Genomic DNA, 17,594 nt, shown 5'->3' with positions numbered 1-17,594 from the left:
TAAGAGAAGATTCTATACCCTCTTCTGTCTACCCTGTGGGCTGCTATAAACTCACTTTGACAGCCAACTAATTCCACTGAGTAATAATTGACAGAGAGAAAACACACATGCTTTGGTCTACCTTCACAGGCAGCAGCTTGGGAACAGCAATTGCAACCACATTTCCCAGTATGTAAATTCTCTTTTACCACTATTGGGCAAGAAACAAACCATCATGCAACCAACAAGATGCATCATCACTGGGTTTAAGGGAGTTGAGCTGAACGCAGGAACCACTGTTGTTGCTTCTAAAAAAACTAAAAAAATCCTGGCAGCCAGTCAGCTAAGGTCATGGAAATCCCAATGCAACACAACCTGCAGTTACTACAGAATGCTGTGGCATGACTGCTGACAAGAGTGAGACCCTATCAGCACATAATACCTCTGCTCTGATTGCCGATTTGCTACCAGGCCAAGTTCAAGGTGTGTTTTCCATGTTACGGGTGCCACATAGTACTTGTTCTGCTCTTGTAAGAAATCAGTCCTTTAGTGTGGCAGCACCAAGCTTTGGAACTCCCTGCCTATTGACATTAGGCAGACACCTTCCTTGTACTCTTTTCAGCACCTGCTCAAAATATTTTTGTTTAGGCAAGCCTACCCTAGCAGGTAGAAGCTATTATGTTTTTTATCTGTTTTTAACTCATTGTTGGTTTTATTATTTTGAATGTTTTTAAATACCTGTGTTTAACTGGTTTTGCCAATAATTTACAATCAAGCAGTATATAAATGTAAATAAAATACATAAATAAATTTTGGAGTTACTGTGGCCCTTGGGTCTCTTTCCACTTTTAGGAACAAAGGAATCTCCCTTATACCAAGTCAGGCCATTTGGTACCATCTAGCTCAGTATTGATCACATGGATTAGCATTGGCTCTGCAGGATTCTAGGCAATAGTCTTTTCCAGAAATTGAATTTTGGACCTTTGCATGCAAAGTATATGCCCTGCCACTGAGCTACAGCCCTTTCCCTGTTTAAAAAAGTATATTTTAAAATTGTTCTTTTCAATTCACTAATGAATGCACAGCATACCTGCGGCAGATACACACCATTCATTTAAAGCACATTAAACATGCATTTGAAGCACATGACTCCCACTACAGAATTATGGGAGCTGTAGTTTGTCAAAGGTAGTGGGAACAGTAACTATGAGGGGGAAACTATACTTCCCAGGATTGTTTGGGGGAAGTCATGCACTTTAAATGCAAGTTGGATGTGCTTTAAATGTATTGTGTGGATCTACTTCATAAACTTTGCCTGCATGTAAATTGTTTTAATTAATTTTTCAAAATGGAAATGAGCTATAAAGTGTAGTGGGTGACCGTGGGCTGCGCACCATCTGTCAGCCTTATCTGCCCCTTAGGATGAAAACAACAGAGGGGAATCGTAATCACTCCAAGGAAGAAGAGCACACTTGAAATGTAGAGGAAGTCATAATATACAACCATAGTGTGAAATCAAATATTTATCGCCACATAGTATGAAGAAATATATATATAAGCATGACTGTCAAAAAGATGATTATTTTTTGATAACCTGTAAAGGTATTTGTAGTACAATCCTATGTTTGTTTACTCAAAAGCAAGTCCCAATGTATTCAGTGGGACTTACTCAAACAGGGAAGCATGCAGAGAACTGCAGCCTCAAGTGATAAGGAGCACTCACCCAACCCAAAATTCAGAATCATGCCACTTTAAGCTGTTTTACAACTGTTTATACTTTTTATGGTTATTGGATTTTAAACGGATTTATTTCTTGTTGTGAGCTGCCTTGGTTTCCAATCATGAACCCTATGTCACAGGGTTGTTGGGAAGACTCCATACACACACACACACTGGAGATGTAAAAATACAGAGACCCCATATGATAGTTTATTGTCAAAACCAGTTGGACACTGCAGAACATTTTTTTTTTAAGTATTAGTTTCCTACATAATAAAAGCAATGATACCTATGTAAGCCCTGCACAACTGCTTTAAAAATAGGATTGGAGGGGAAGAGAAAGATTTACAACACAAGCACAATCCTTTTCTATGTTCATTCAAAAGCCCATTAATTTACAGCACAATCCTAACCATGTCTGCTCAAAAGTAAGTCCTATTGAATTCAATGGAGTTTACTCTGGGTATGTGGTATTAGCATTGCAGCTTTACTCCCAGAAAAACAAGTATTGGATTAAAGCTTCATATCGGGAAGGTTTGCAAAACATTGCCCTCTTCAACAGCCCAGGAAAATTTAAACTTGTTTGACTCCTGCACACAAGAGAAAAAAATACTTTTGGTACTGCTGAAAGCTATATACTTACTCAATTTATGAGATTTTCAGATACACAGGAAAAAACAACCATTTTCTGTCTTGGCAATGGGGTCTAGGTACTGCCTGGAGGCCCAGAAATGCCTTGTCAATCACAAACCTGACTTTACTTATTGGCTGCAAACCCGAAAGTGCAGGGTTGGAGCAGCCACCTAAGAGATCATTTCACAGAAGTTGCAGGGTGTGTGTGACATTTTGGTGTATATCTCATGAACCAGACCACCTAGAACTTTAATTTTTAAAAAATGAAAGCTGAGAGTCCGGAGATTAAGCTGACACCTAGAGACCCATAGAGGACCCCAAAAATCCAGAGTCTCTGGGCAAAAACTGGACATCTGGCAACCCTACTACTAGATGTTTGGTTAAGATGGAGAGTTGTTCTTAGAGCATGTGAAAAAGAAGAGTTAGGTGTAACCAAGATTTTGATCCAAAGTTCTAGATCAGGGATGGGAAACCTGTGGCCCTCCAGATGTTGCTGGATTCCAACTCCCATCAGCCCTCGTCAGCAGGGCTGGTGCCAGAGGGTGGCCAGATCAAGCCCTGGCTGAGGGCCCTTGCAGTGCCCCTTTTTCGGGTGGGAGGGTAGAGTTCTGTGATCTGTGGCAGGGTTGACTCCCAACCCTGCTGCAGATCACATAGAGGGAGCTCCCAGGCACCCCCCAATACAGTCTATGTGGGCTTCAATAAGCCTGTATGCACACCCCACCTTCCTCTCCCATTTCTGTGAATGCTGTGCTCACTGCGTGCTTCCCTAAGGGGCTGCTGACCCTGCCACCATCTTGATAGATGGCAGGCATGTGTGCTTGTAGTGTAGTGTGCTTGCGTGCCATCAACCAAGATAGTGGCAGAGACAGCAGCCCCTTAGGGAAGCTCCTGCTGCCATCTTAGTTGATGGCAGGCATGTGCACAGTGTGCACGGCATTCACATAAGGCAACGGGAGAGGTTGGGCTCTGTGGGCCCAAGACAGGCTGGTGCTCAAGGGCTCAGTCATGCCTGGTACCAGCCCTGATTGTCAGGGATGATGGGAGTTGTAGACTAGCAACATCTGGTTGGCCACAGGTTCCCCATCCTTGCTGAAGATAATCTCTCTTGCAATGACTGCCATATGAACACACTTGTCAGTTTGGAAGTGTTATTCTACTCACACATTATTACCACAAGTAATTCCCTAACTAAAACAGCTATGTGTGTGGGTGTGGGTATGATTTGGAGTGGAGAAGCAACAGGGATTGGAGCACCAGAGGAACTCTTTCCAGTGGCCATATTTCTGCATTGAATAGGCCCCCATCAATACTTTCTTTTAGCTGAGTTCAACAACCTTTGTAAATATGCATTTCTGAATTTTCTTGTTGGGAGCTGATTTGGAGTAAAAAAGTGGCTCATCCCACCACTTTTCCTATGCAAGGTTACATATAGCATCTTTATGCAGCATCTAGCTTGGCCCTTAACCTGTCTGCAGGACTGGATATATAAGAATAAACCAATTCCATTTCTCTTTGTGCATCTTACAGCATCGTTCACAAATGCATAATCATATATTATAGCCACTGTAATATGATTACAAAGATACACTGGGTCAGTGGGCACATTTGAAATTTTACGAGAGTGCTGTTGGCGTCAGTCGCAAAATGGCTGCCTTGGTGTGTGGCATAACACAAAATGGCTGTTACATCTAAAAGAGACAAGGTCACAAAATGGTGTGGTTTCCCTCCCCCCATCAATGGAAAAAAGGCACCTATATCAGCCACACTTGCTCAGAGAGAAGTTCTTTGCACTTTTCCTCTGTTCAAAACAGAAGGGAGGGTAGATATCCAGTCCTGGCGTCCAATGAAATGTGAGCATGTTTAAGGGGGGGTGTTCAATGCAGAAGAAGATGAGCCAGTGCAAATAGGAACCGAGCAGTAAAAGCAAACAGTGGATTTTTGATACTGATTGAGGCCTTTTGCGGGCACCATTATAATTACTAGTGGGCACACTGGTGATCATGGGTCCCATTTACATATATACACTACATATCAATACTATTTTGTTTTCATTTTGCATAAACGATGACATTGTAACCTGGCTGAAAACAAATGCTGGCACTTTCAGATTACTGCTTTACTCTCTGTGCCTTTAACTCTCAAACTTAACAGCACAATATAATTGCAAGAATAATCACAAGTTCTTTTGAACAGATAAAATGTAAATACTTGCAAATGTGCAGCCATTCAGCATGACATTGAGAAAAGGGGGTCAAAATTCAAAACCCAGATGGGGGACTATACTCAGGGCTGGTTCCAAAGGGCGGCCAGGTTGGGCACTGGCCCAAGGGCTCTGCAGGTACAGGAGCCCCTGGGGGGCCCCTGAGGGGCCCTCCACTCACCTTCCACGATCCGTGGCCACGCTGCTGATAGCAAGACAAGAGCTTCTGAGCCACCTGCCGCTGCCTGCCACCCGCCAGCATCCCCCCGCTTCACCTACCTTTCTCTGCTGTTCTTTGCGGCTGCGCACACTGCTGCCATCAATCAAGATGGTGGCCAAGGTTTCCGTAAGGGACTGAAGCCTCTGCCGCCATCTTGGTTGATGGCAGCAATGCGCGCGCAGGGTTGCCATCAACCAAGATGGCGGCAGAGGCTTCAGTCCCTTACGGAAACCTTGGCCACCATCTTGATTGATGGCAACCCTGCGCGCGCAGTACACACAGCCGCAAAGAACAGCAGAGAAAGGTAGGTGAAGTGGGGGGATGGTGGCGGGCGGTGGCAGGCGGTGGCGGGTGGCTTGGAAGCTCTTGTCTTGCGATCTGTGGCACAGCTCGTGCCACGGATTGCGGAAGGGGAGCGGAGGGGCCTGGGGCAGGCTGATGCCCAAGGGCCCCAGTATTCCTGGAGCCGGCCCTGACTATACTCTCAGATAAATCCATCACTGCTCCTTCAAACTGTCAGAAGAATTCTCATCTTATAGGTGTTACAGGAAAATGTGTAAAAGGGACATATATGGAACAATCATGAGTGGCACAAAAATAAGGAATAATTTTTTAAAAAATTCTTTGGCATAAGAAGCAGTAGCAGACGAAGAATGGGATACAACCTTAAAATGATTAATGGTGTGGATAAAAGAAATGGAGCTGCTATTTACTCTGCCTTAATGCACAGGAACAGGGAAACGCTAAATAAAGTGAATAGTCACTGGGCCTAATGTAAGAGGAAGTATTGTTCATGCACAATTAGCTTGTACTATTCATTGTCATGAATTTTGCAAGAGCTAAAAATATCAGGGCCCTAAAAGCTCAGCTAATTTCACAAGAACAGACCCATGAAAGCTGCAGGAATACATACTCCTGGTATCTTCTGGTGACCAGAAACTGGTAAGATGTTTGGCAATACAAATACTCTTTGGGCTGGTTTGCATAGAGCCCAGACATGTAGGTTACATGTGATGGTCTACAGGAACAAATCTTGGCCTTCAAAGAGAACCAGGGCACCAGCTGACACCTACATGTCTGTACTAGATGTTCAGAGGGCATCCTTTCACCGCTCCATGAAGCAATGCAAACCACAAGGGCTGGACTGAATCTACTCACAGTAAAAGTTGCCTTTTTTGTTTCTGTATATATTGGTGAGGTGAAATCCTATTGGAGAGAGAGAATTGGAGTGGCTGCCATCTTGTTTCCCCCAGAAAACCCTCTTTGGGCATGCTTCTTGAATTTTGGGGATCAAAATGGCTGCCAGCATAAAAAAGGCCTACCTCCTTTGTTACCATTGTAGTTAACAGCAGCTGGATGTCTGCAGAAAAATGTGTGCTTCTACAGAGTGGGCAGATCATTCTTTCTGCAGCTCATTTCATTTGAGAAGTGCAGCATTAAATACACCCCCCATACATACACAATAAAAGGTAGTGATTGAAGCAGTACAGAGTCCATGCGTTCTATGCAATCTTCTTTTTAATTCCAAACTATTAGGAAACACATTTTAAAATGTAGGAATGTCTTCAAAAACCCCGGAAGGTGTCTTTCTTTATTTCTTGGGACAGAGGAATCAGAGATTAACACTGTAGTCCGATGTATGTCTAATCAGATCAGTGGGGCCTGGTGTGGCAGAGTGGGGTGAGGCAGTGTGGTTTACCTGGCTTCCCAATGGAGAGATCACTTCTAGTAACCAAGAGAGAGGAGGGGGAGGTTGGTGCGATGTGGATGCAATGGCTGAGCCAGTTCAATGATTCCACCACTGTGCCTGCACCACATCAACATCCCTGCCAACCTGCCCCTCCCCCTCTTGGTTACCAGCATGACCTCCGCATTGGGAAGCCAGGTAAGCAACACTGCCCCGCCTAGACAGCCAGTGACAAATTGGCCATAAGCACCATGAGTTCAATCAAGCTTAATCTCAAAGCCTATGTGAAGAATCAGCAAGGTGTTTCAGAGAAACAAAGTCAGGGGTGGAGTAATTTCACAAAACCATTTCAATCAAATTACTTGGTCAAATTAATAAATTTTGGTTGAATCAGTGTTGTTCTCCAGCCCAAATCTGTAGCCAGCCTTTCTTGCTGGAGGGGAGCCACATTTATAGGTGGGGCATTTGGGGGGGGGGAGAAGATGTGAGGGCCAGGCCAGAGGAAGGGAAAGACAATCCTCCCCACCAAAAAAAAATCTTGGGGTAGGGCAATGCACCCATTTGCCCTACCCTAGCTACAGGGCTGCATCAGCTCTACCAACTACTTTCTGAAACTTGAAATGGAACGGTGTAGGAAGGGTCTGATAAAAAAAGATACTCACACATACACACAGAGATCTCTTTAGATTGTGCTGTTTATTCAGTGTAAGTGGAGGAAAGCTATTAAGATTATCACATGTCCTCAATAATTTGCAAACAAACTCAGCTTTGTAATAGAGTATAGGGTTGCCAGTTGTCCAGTTTTTGCCCAGAGACTCTGGATTTTGGGGGTCTTCTCTGGGTCTCCAGGTGAGTCACCTTAATCTCCAGACTCTCAGCTTTGATTTTTTTAAAAAAAATTCAGTTTCTAGGTGGTCTGGTTCACGAGATATACACCAAAACATCAGCTCCCCCCCCTGCAACTTCTGTTAAATCAACTCATAGCAGGCTACTCTAACCCCACCCTTTCAGGTTTGTAGCCAATGAATGAAGTCAGGGTTGTGATTTTTTGACCTCCTGGAAGTGCCTAGACCCCATTGCAATGCAAGAATTTTCTTTTTCCTGCTTATCCAAAAATCTCATAAATTGAGTAAGTATATAGCTTTCAGTTTTTTTCTCTCTTGTGTGCAGGAGTCAAACAAGTTTGAATTTTCCTGGGCTGTTCAAGAGGGCAGTGTTTTGCAAACCTTCCCAATATGAAGCTTTAATCCAACATTTGCTTTTCTGGGAGTAAAGCTGCAATGCTAATCCCACATGACTTACTTTTGAGTAGACATGGTTAGGATTGTGCTGTAAATTAATGGACTTTTGAGTGAACATAGCAAAGAACTGTGTTTGTGTTGTAAATCTTTCTCTCCCCCTTCAATCCTATTTTTAAAGCAATTAGGCAATGCTTACTTAGGTATCACAGTTTTTATTATTTAGGAAACTAATACTGATTTTTTTAAAAAAATGTTCTCCAATGACCAACTTGTTGGAAGTGGGGCAAGAGCAACTCCTGTTTTGTTCTTTTGTTTGTGCTCCAGAAGGAAGACAGAAGGTCCTTCAGATGGATAGGCTTGTTTACCTTTTACCTGTGATGCTCTGACTGACTTCCTTCTGTCGCTAGACTGTGACGCCTTTAGGGAAGCTTACCTGCCTCTCCTCTTTCTGCCCTTTCCACTCCTTTGTTCTCTGGCTGTCCAGGAGAGAGGAGACATCCCTTTCTCTCTCTCTCTCTAAGCATGGGGCTAACTCCAACACCTGGCATTATGCCTCCAACTTAGTTAGTACTAGGTATGCCTTTTCTATCTACTATGTATTTCTATAAATAAACTAGCTTTTCTTGTTTTACTAAGTCTCAAGACTCAGTGATGCTGATGCAGGGTTTCTTAGGCAAACACACGCACACACTGGCACACTCGCATTTCAACATCTGCTTTTACTCTGCTTGCTGTGGTGCGGCTTTTAAACGAAATTAAGCAACACAACTACACACAGCGCAACACAACTGGTTTGAAAATAAACTATTTATGTGGGGTGTATGTATTTTTACACCGTGTGTGTGTATGTGGGTCCTTCAACAACCCTGTGAGATAGGGTTAGTGATTGCAAACCAAGGCAGTTCTCAATAAGAAATAAATCCCTTTAAAATGCAATAACCATAAAAACAAGTATGTATAAACAGTTGCAAAACAGCTTAAAGTGGCATGATTCTGAAATTTGGGTTTGGTGAATGAAGTTCCTTATCACTTGAATTTGCAGTTCTCTGCACACTCCCCTGTTTGAGTACCTTTGAGTCCCATCGAATACATTGTGACTTGCTTCTGAGTAAACAAACATAGGATTGTACTATAAATATCTTTACAGGTTGTGCAAATAATAAACATCTTTGACAGTCATGCTAATATAAATATTTCTTCATACTGTGTCCCAATTAGTATTTGATTTCACACTATGGTTGTAGATAATTATTTCCTCTACATTTTAAGTGTGCCCTTCTTCCTTGGGGTGGTCATGGTTCCCCTCTGTTGTTTTCATCCTGAGGGGCAGATAGGCTGAGAGATTATGATTAGCCCATGGTCACCCACTACACTTTATAGCTCATTTCCATTTTGATAAATTAATTGAAACTATTTACATACAGGCAAAGTTTATGAAGTAGATCCACACAATACATTTAAAGCACATCCAACTTGCATTTAAAGTGCATGACTTCCTCCAAAGAATGCTGGGAAATGTAGTTTCCCCCTCACAGTTATAGTTATCACCACCCTTAACAAACTACAGCTCCCATAATTCTGTGGTGGGATTCATGTGCTTCAGCTGTGTGTTGAATGTGCTTTAAATGAATTGTGTGGATCTGCCCTAGATATGATGTGCATTCACTAGTGGCTTCAAAAGAACAATTTTAAAATATAGTTTTTTAAACAAGGGAAGGGTTATAGGTCAGTGGTAGGGCATAAGCTTTGCATGCAAAGGCCCAAAATTCAATTTCTGGAAAAGACTATTGCCTAGAATCCTGGAGATCCAATGCTAGTCCATGTGATCAATATTGAGCTAGATGGTATCAAATGGCTTGAGTCAGTATAAGGCAGATTCCTTTGTTCCTAAAAGTGGAAAGAGACCCAAGGGCCACAGTGACTTCATAATTTATTTATGTATTTTATTTATGGCATTTATATACCGCTTTATTGTAAAAAATCTCAGAGCGGTTTACAGAAGGAATTAAAACAATAAAATAATTTGCAAAAATAGTTAAAGACAGGTATTTTAAAACATTCAAAATAATAAAACCAACCATGAGTTAAAAACAATAAAAAAACACAATAGCTTCTAAATGCCTGGATGAGCTTCCCTAACCAAAAATGTTTTGAGCAGGTGCTGAAAAGAGTACAAGGAAGGTGTCTGCCTTATGTCAATAGGCAGGAAGTTCCAAAGCATATGTGCTGCCACACTAAAGGACTGATTTCTTACAAGAGCAGAACAAATACTTTGTGGCACCCGTAACATGGAAAACACACCTTGAACTTGGCCTGGTAGCAAATCAGCAACCTGTGCGGAGGTATTATGTGCTGATAGGGTCTCACTCTTGTCGGCAATTGTGCCACAGCATTCTGCAGCAACTACAGTCCCCAAGTGAGGCTGCATCAGTATTTCGGTGACCCTAGCTGACTGGCTGCCAGGATTTTTTTAGTTTTGGTTTTTGGTTAGGAATTCTGACTGATTGTGGGTAGCTGAGTTTTCTGCCTTACTCATAGGAATTTTGTTGTGATTGGTATGGTATTATATTTAGGAAAGCAGCACTGTCTTTTGTTTTTCTTTTTCTGTTTGCGTTTCATTAAACTTTAACTTCACTCCCTTATATCCATAGAAGCAACAACAGTGGTTCCTGCGTTCAGCTCAACTCCCTTAAACCCACTGATGATGCATCTTGTTGGTTGCATGATGGTTTGTTTCTTGCCCAATAGTGGTAAAAGAGAATTTACATACTGGGAAGTGTGGCTGCAATTGCTGTTCCCAAGCTGCTGCCTGTGAAGGTAGACCAAAGCATGTGTGTTTTCTCTCTGTCAATTATTACTCAGTGGAATTAGTTGGCTGTCAAAGTGAGTTTATAGCAGCCTACAGGGTAGACAAAAGAGGGTATAGAATCTTCTTACTCTTACTCATTTCTCAAACCTCTTTCTGCAGTGAAGGGTGAAATCTGTAAAGAAGTTTGGAGCAGCCATGTTAAAAGATAGGGGCAGAGAATTCCAGGCAGGGGGTTGCCAACCCTGTTTGGATATGGATATCTTTGCAGAGAATCCCTAGTCAAGCTTTACCATCAGCACAATCCAAACTATATCTACTCAGAAGTAAGTCCTGTTGAGTTCTATGGGGCTTAGTGCATTTAGAATTGCAGCCTTCAGGGGCATCCATCTTTACTCCTGAGTACTCCTATCTAACATCTCCACAACACTAGCTTCCTACAATGGCCTTCTGATGACCGGCCTGGCCTGAGGACACTTAAACCCTTCTTGCGAGAAGCAAGTAGATTAGATTAAATATTCCCTACCCAGGCTCCATCTTTTAGCTAAGATTTCTATTTTAATTTCCTCTTTTTTTTGTCAATAATTTTTATTCAAATTTTCATAAAACAAACAAAACAAAATCCAAAAACAACAAAACAAAACAAAAATGATTAAACAGTAAAATAAAATGTTGACTTCCGATTTGTCGCAGATCAGTTATAGGTCTACAATATATAACAATCCTGTCTCTTAAATTATATTATAAAATCACTTTCCTCCAGTAGTTATCTTAATTAATCATCAAATCTCATAAACATTGCTTTATTCTTTCCACAAAAAGTCAAAGAGAGGTTTCAATTCTTTGAGAAATATATCTATCAATTTTTCTCCAAATAAGCATGTCGATTAATCCATCTCATTCAAATCTATTAGGTCCAATAATTTCAATAGCCATTCTTCCATTATCAATGCTAATTCCATCTTCCATCTTCAATAATCCTGTTAAGTCCAGTAATTTCAGTGCCCATTCTTCCATTATCAGTATCCCATAATAATCTTGCTGTCGTAGCCATAGTCATATAATAAGAGTCTGATGGGGATTTCCTTTATCACAAATATTTCCTTGCCATCAATTCTGAATATGTTGCTAAAATATTGTAAAGTCATATCTCTGTTCTTCTTTTTTACAAAATGCACTGGCTCATCTTTTGAGAGTTTTTCCATTGTCACATATCTGTAGTTAATTCCATAGATTTTTTCTATGTCAAGCTCCATCACATCATTCCAGTCCAGAAAATTATCCAAGACATTGATAACTTTATCTCTAATATCTTCATTAATTTCTTCAGAGACAACGTTGAATTCCAAACAGTAAACTTTGTTTCTAATATCCATAAACTCCAGATCTTTTTCCAATTCCACATTTGTTCCAATCTCCAGGGCTTGTATCTTCCCTTTAATTTTTCTTTTCTCATCTCTAATCTCATCAATCCCCTCTCTCACAAGATCCCCTATTTCTTTAAGCTCCTGCGTCATTTTGCCCAATTCAATTTTCATCTCCTTTCTACCCTGTCTCAGGGTTTGTTTCGTTATCTCAATCTCATCCATTATTTTCTGAAACATAATTACTTCCAGATTCTCAGCCACTTTCTTGATTGCCATTCTTAAAACCACGAAAACAAAACAAAACAAACCACTTCTTATTTCAGCAACAATTGGGTTAATAATCCAGACTTGATGACATCACAGTGTAGACAGAACAGCCTGCCTTATCTCTTATATGTTCAGGAATACAAAACAAATTTAGTTCCCAGCATCAAAACAGTTAGTGGCATCGTGAACAAGCAGATTCGTCAAAATGAAATAGACCAAAAAGAAAATAGTCCCAGACATATAATATTCCAAAGTTCATAAATCAAATTTATTTATTTATTTTTCTCCTCGGAATAGAAATCCCTCTTCCGTTTATATCTTTAGAATGCACTTCCAGGACAGCTTTTTGCAATAAAAACAAAGATAAGCTTTTTCAATTTCTTTCCTCCTTAATTTCGTGAATAAAAGAGTTATAACTCACCCAGGAATTCTTTATAGCTGATTCATTGACAAATCTCTTTTTGCTGCAACAATTTAAACCAAGTGAAAAAAAAATAGAAAGAAGGATGCTTGCCTGTTAAAGTCCGTTTTTCTTTGAAGAAAAGATAAACGTGTCGCATTAATCAGTTAGAGCTTGTTTGGAAGTCCGTCTGGCATTGCTGGCTGAACCTTCTCTCATAAATTAATGAAATCCAGTCCTCCCAACAAAAACAGGCTTTTGTGGTTAATCTCTACGTTTCTCCCTGCCCGGGAGAAAATCTTTACCAGTCAAAAAGAACGTTCTGACTGATTTTAAAACTGAAAAAGCTTCTTCTGAGACGAGAGCTCGTCTCAAAGAGCAGGCACAAGCGAAGTCACCCTTCCCGGAAGTCCGATTTCTATTTTAATTTCCAATCAGAGAAATGTTTTTGTTTGAATTGTATGCTCCAAGCAATTGTGGTTGATGCTTAATGTATCATGCTTAATGATATCACTTGAGCCTGCCCCTGTGACATCACTATTGCCCGTCCCCATGACATCACTATCACCTGTCCCCATGACATCACTAGGGCCCTCCCCTGAAGTCTCAGGGTTTGGGATGCTTCTGACCTGGCAACCCTATGTAGTAACTGTGCCCAACTGGATAGGCATCAACAGACATCAGCTGAATCCAATCAAATTGTACGTTCCCAGGAGTCCAGAGGGAATGGGGCTTGTCACTGAAAGTGGTGCCCGTTGAGGTTGATCAGATGTGGAGTTTAGGTGTTGGTGTTAAATTCAGACTTGCGCCTGATTGCTTAGATGGCAATGGAAACCCAGACCGCCTTTCATCAAGGGCCTTTCCTGGAGAACATATACATATAACTACCTCCATCTGTGTTTTAGTAGCCTCTAGTACTAAGTCCTGTAATGTACTTTAAACCATGTCCTTTCTTAGTGTTCAGAAAGTTCAGCTGCTGCGGAAAGCAGCATCTCGTCTCTTGATTAAATTAACCATTCAGAACATATTGGCATACAGTCACAGTTCGTCTAGCCTTTTAAAAGCCCTGGGGCAGGCACATCTTAGTGACTGTATAAAGGTTGCCATCTGTTGAAATCATTTTGTCTGAGCATGCAATGATACTTTTTGCACTTATGGGATGAGGCATGATCTTTTTAAAGCTGTGAACCTAAATGGATATAATTCCCTCTCTAGAAAAACCACACCAGAGTTAAACACTAACCATTTTCTGAGGCACCTGAAACCCTTTTTGGGAAAGCCCTTAGTGATCTTGGGTGGTTTTCCATATATTTTTGTTTTTATTATTTGTTAGTCATTTTCTAGTTTGCTTGAACTATTTCTGTGAACTGTGATGGGTTTTATTATTAAGAAACAAGATGAAAAATACTGAGAAAAATAGGCTGCTCCGTTGTGTTTGACAAAGTTTTGTAAAGTTTGAAACTTTGTTGCTACTTAATCAGGAGTGTTGTTTTACATAAGTATATATATTTTTTTAAACTAATCTGCTCTACATTTCACAACTACTCATATTTATAACAGTACAAAAAATATTACGATCTGTCTTATCCTTGGTAGACCATTTGAAATCCCAATGTACAGACCAGTACAATCATAGAATAATAGAATTGGAAGAGGATAATAATAATAATAATAATAATAATAATAATAATAATAATAATAATAATAATAAATTTATTTTTGTTGTCTACTTCTCACCCAGAATGCAGGTCCTAAGATTTAAAAATGCAAAGCACATATAAAACCATGCAGAAATTTATTATTATTAATATTATTGTTGTTATTGTTGCTATTGTTATTAAAAACCCTCCCTTCCTCCCAGTAGGAGCTCAGGGCAGCAAATACAAAAACTTACAAAGAACCACATATAAACAAATCCATAAAATCCTTAAATCCTTTAAAACATCAAGATAATGTCCTGCACTCTGGGATGATCAAAGAGAGATCCTGGCCCTCTGTGTGACAATCTTACAAGTACTTGAAGAGTTCTATCATACCTCCCCTCAGTCTTCATTTCTCAAAGCTAAGTTCTTTCAGTCTCTCCTCAAAGAGCTTTATTTCCAGTCCCCTGATCATCCTTGACCAGTAGTGAGACTGACACCTCAATCCTATACACATTTACTCCAAACTAAATCACTGTGTTCAGTGGGGCTTACCTCCTAGTAAGTGTATTTAGGATTCTGCCTAAGGGTTGTGTCAAGTGATGGCTCTGCCTTAGTGAAAAGCACTCCTGCTTGTGCAAGTGGAGGCACCCACTTTTCACCAACTCCTCCTTACCTACTACAGCCTTCCATGCCGTATCCTATTAGGTTTCAGAGGGTCCCCCAACCCTCAGGAACAGCTTTTCAAGAAAGGGGGAGACATGAGGGCAGAAGGGATTTGTTCACGTTGACACACTTTCCATTAAGATATTTCCATTAAGATAGATTCAACCCTAGGGAAAGGATTTGCCCAGCTGGTCTATCTGTATGAAATGGAGCCTATCATCCAACACTCTGTCTACTGCAAGGATAAGGAACCTCTAGACCAGCCTTTTTCAACCAGTGTGTCTCCAGATGTTGTTGGACCACAACTCCCATCAGCCTCAGCCAGCATTGCCAATGGTCAGGAAAGTTGGGAGTTGTGGTCTGTGATGCGTCCTTCCCTGGCTCTCCCTGTCAGGTTCCTACCTGCTCGTGGTTACTGCCTGTCTCTAGGCACCACCAGGGACTCCACCAGTCCGGACCGCTCTCTCTTATTTTTTCTCTCCCCGCTCTAGCACAGATCTCAACAGATCCCCCTGCTAGGCAACCACCAGTCACGTCCTAATACTAGTATTCCCAGAGACTTTATTATTATTTATTATTATTTATAAAATTTATATACCGCCCGACTAGCGATAGCTCTCTGGGCGGTGAACATAAAATAGTATAAAAATACAATGAATAACAAAATAATATTAAAATACAATCAACAATACAATAAACATTATTAAAATTAGATCAATGTAACTTAAAATGCTTCAGAGAATAGGAAGGTTTTGACCTGGCGCCGGAAGGAGAGCAGAGTCGGCGCCAGGCGTACTTCCTCAGGGAGACTGTTCCATAGTTCGGGGGCCACCACTGAGAAGGCCCTAGATCTTGTCATCACCCTCCGGGCCTCCCTGTGAGTTGGAACCCGGAGGAGGGCCTTCGTAGCAGAACGTAGTGCACGGGCCGGTTCATATCGGAAGAGGCGTTCCGCAAGGTATCGTGGTCCCGCACCGTATAAGGCTTTATAGGTTAATACCAACACTTTGAATCTAGCCCGGAAACATATTGGCAACCAGTGCAAGCTGGCCAGAACAGGTGTTATATGCTCGGACCGCTTGGTCCTTGTCTCTGAATATTGGTATTGTTATTCTCTTCACCACTGCCACCATTTGTTACAGTTCCCCTTCAGCCTTGGTCATTACCTTACCCTCCCTTCTGGTCTGTGAAACCCCAGCCAAGGATCAGGCCTTTGGTAAACCAAATCAAGTATTTATTACAGATAACAAAGCTAACAAGATTAACAAGATTTCTTCTTAAGGCACATAAGCATATGGTTTTACTCAATACTAATCCGAACTCCACCTCCCTCCTGGTAAACAACTCTCTAAACCCCACCAAGCAATCCACTCTTTCTCTTCTCCCCCCAGATTCCACAATTCACCACCTCACATTCACCCAGATTTACCTGTCATCCTTTCATTTATACTGTCAGCCATTTTAAACATTCAGCCAATCATCAAGCATTCTATTGCCCATTCACTCCCCCTCCTCTTTCACTACTTACCATGTATACTCTAAACAACCAGCACATACCATATATACACTAATATATAGGAACATCACATTTCCCCCCCCTTAAACAACGGCAGAGTATTATTCCTGTTCCAGGATTTATACGTCACGTTAACAAATAAAAGTCTCTATGGGGAAAATGTCTTTCTTTGTTCCTCTGTCTGGTCACGTCACTGCAGTCCCAGCCACTTGCCTGGAAAGTCCATCGGCCAGTACATTGTCCTTGCCTTTTATGAACTGGAAGTCCACTTGATAGTCCTGTAGGGCCCAGGACCACCTCTGCAGCATAGTGTTATGGTTTTTCATAGTCTGCAACCATAACAAGGCCCGATGATCCGTAGTCACTGTGAATCTTCGTCCCCACACATATGGGCGCAACTTGTTCAGTCCCCACACGACCGCTAGGCACTCCTTCTGGACCGACGAATAGTTTTTCTCCCTCGGCGTCAGCTTGCGACTCAGATACGCCACTGGATGTCTGGTGCCTTCTCTCTCCTGCAGCAAGACGACTCCCAGAGCGAGGTCTGACGCATCTGTAGCCACGATGAATGGTTGCTCATAGTCTGGTGCTATTAATATGGGTCCTTGGCACAAGGCTTGCTTCAGCAGATCAAAAGCCTTCTGACATTCATCCGTCCATACCACACGCTCAGAACACTTCTTCTTGGTCGACTTCCGGGAAGGGTGACTTAGCCTGTGCCTGCTTTTGAGACGGGCTCCTGCCTCAAAAGAAGCTTATTCAGATATATCAGTCAGATTTTTTTTTTTTTTGACTGATTAAACTTCTCCCGGGAAGGGAGAAACGAAGAGATTAACCTCAAAGCCTATTTTTGTTGGGACGACCAGATCTCATTAATTTATGGGACGAGGTCCAGCCGACGAAGGTGGGACGGATTTTCAACAACAAGCTCTATCTGATAAAGCGAACGTTCATCTTATCTTCTAAGAGAGAACGCACTAACAGGCAAGCACCCTTCTTTCTATATTTTTCTTTTACTTGACTTAAATTGTTGCTGTTTAAAAGAGATTTGCCAGATTGATCGGTTTTTGACATCTCACTGGGGAGCCATAACTTCTCTCTGCTACTCACTAATTAATAGCTTATCTCTGTTTTTGTTGCAAAAAGCTGTCCTGGATTTGCATTCTAAAGATATACACAGAAGAGGGATTTCTATTCCAGATTTTTATTTTGAAGAATATTATATTGTCTGAGACTACTCTCTTTTTGGT

Source organism: Rhineura floridana, chromosome 2 (genome assembly GCF_030035675.1).
Source record: "Rhineura floridana isolate rRhiFlo1 chromosome 2, rRhiFlo1.hap2, whole genome shotgun sequence".
In the NCBI taxonomy this organism is placed as follows: domain Eukaryota; kingdom Metazoa; phylum Chordata; class Lepidosauria; order Squamata; family Rhineuridae; genus Rhineura; species Rhineura floridana.
Note: the sequence above shows the minus strand (reverse complement) of the source record.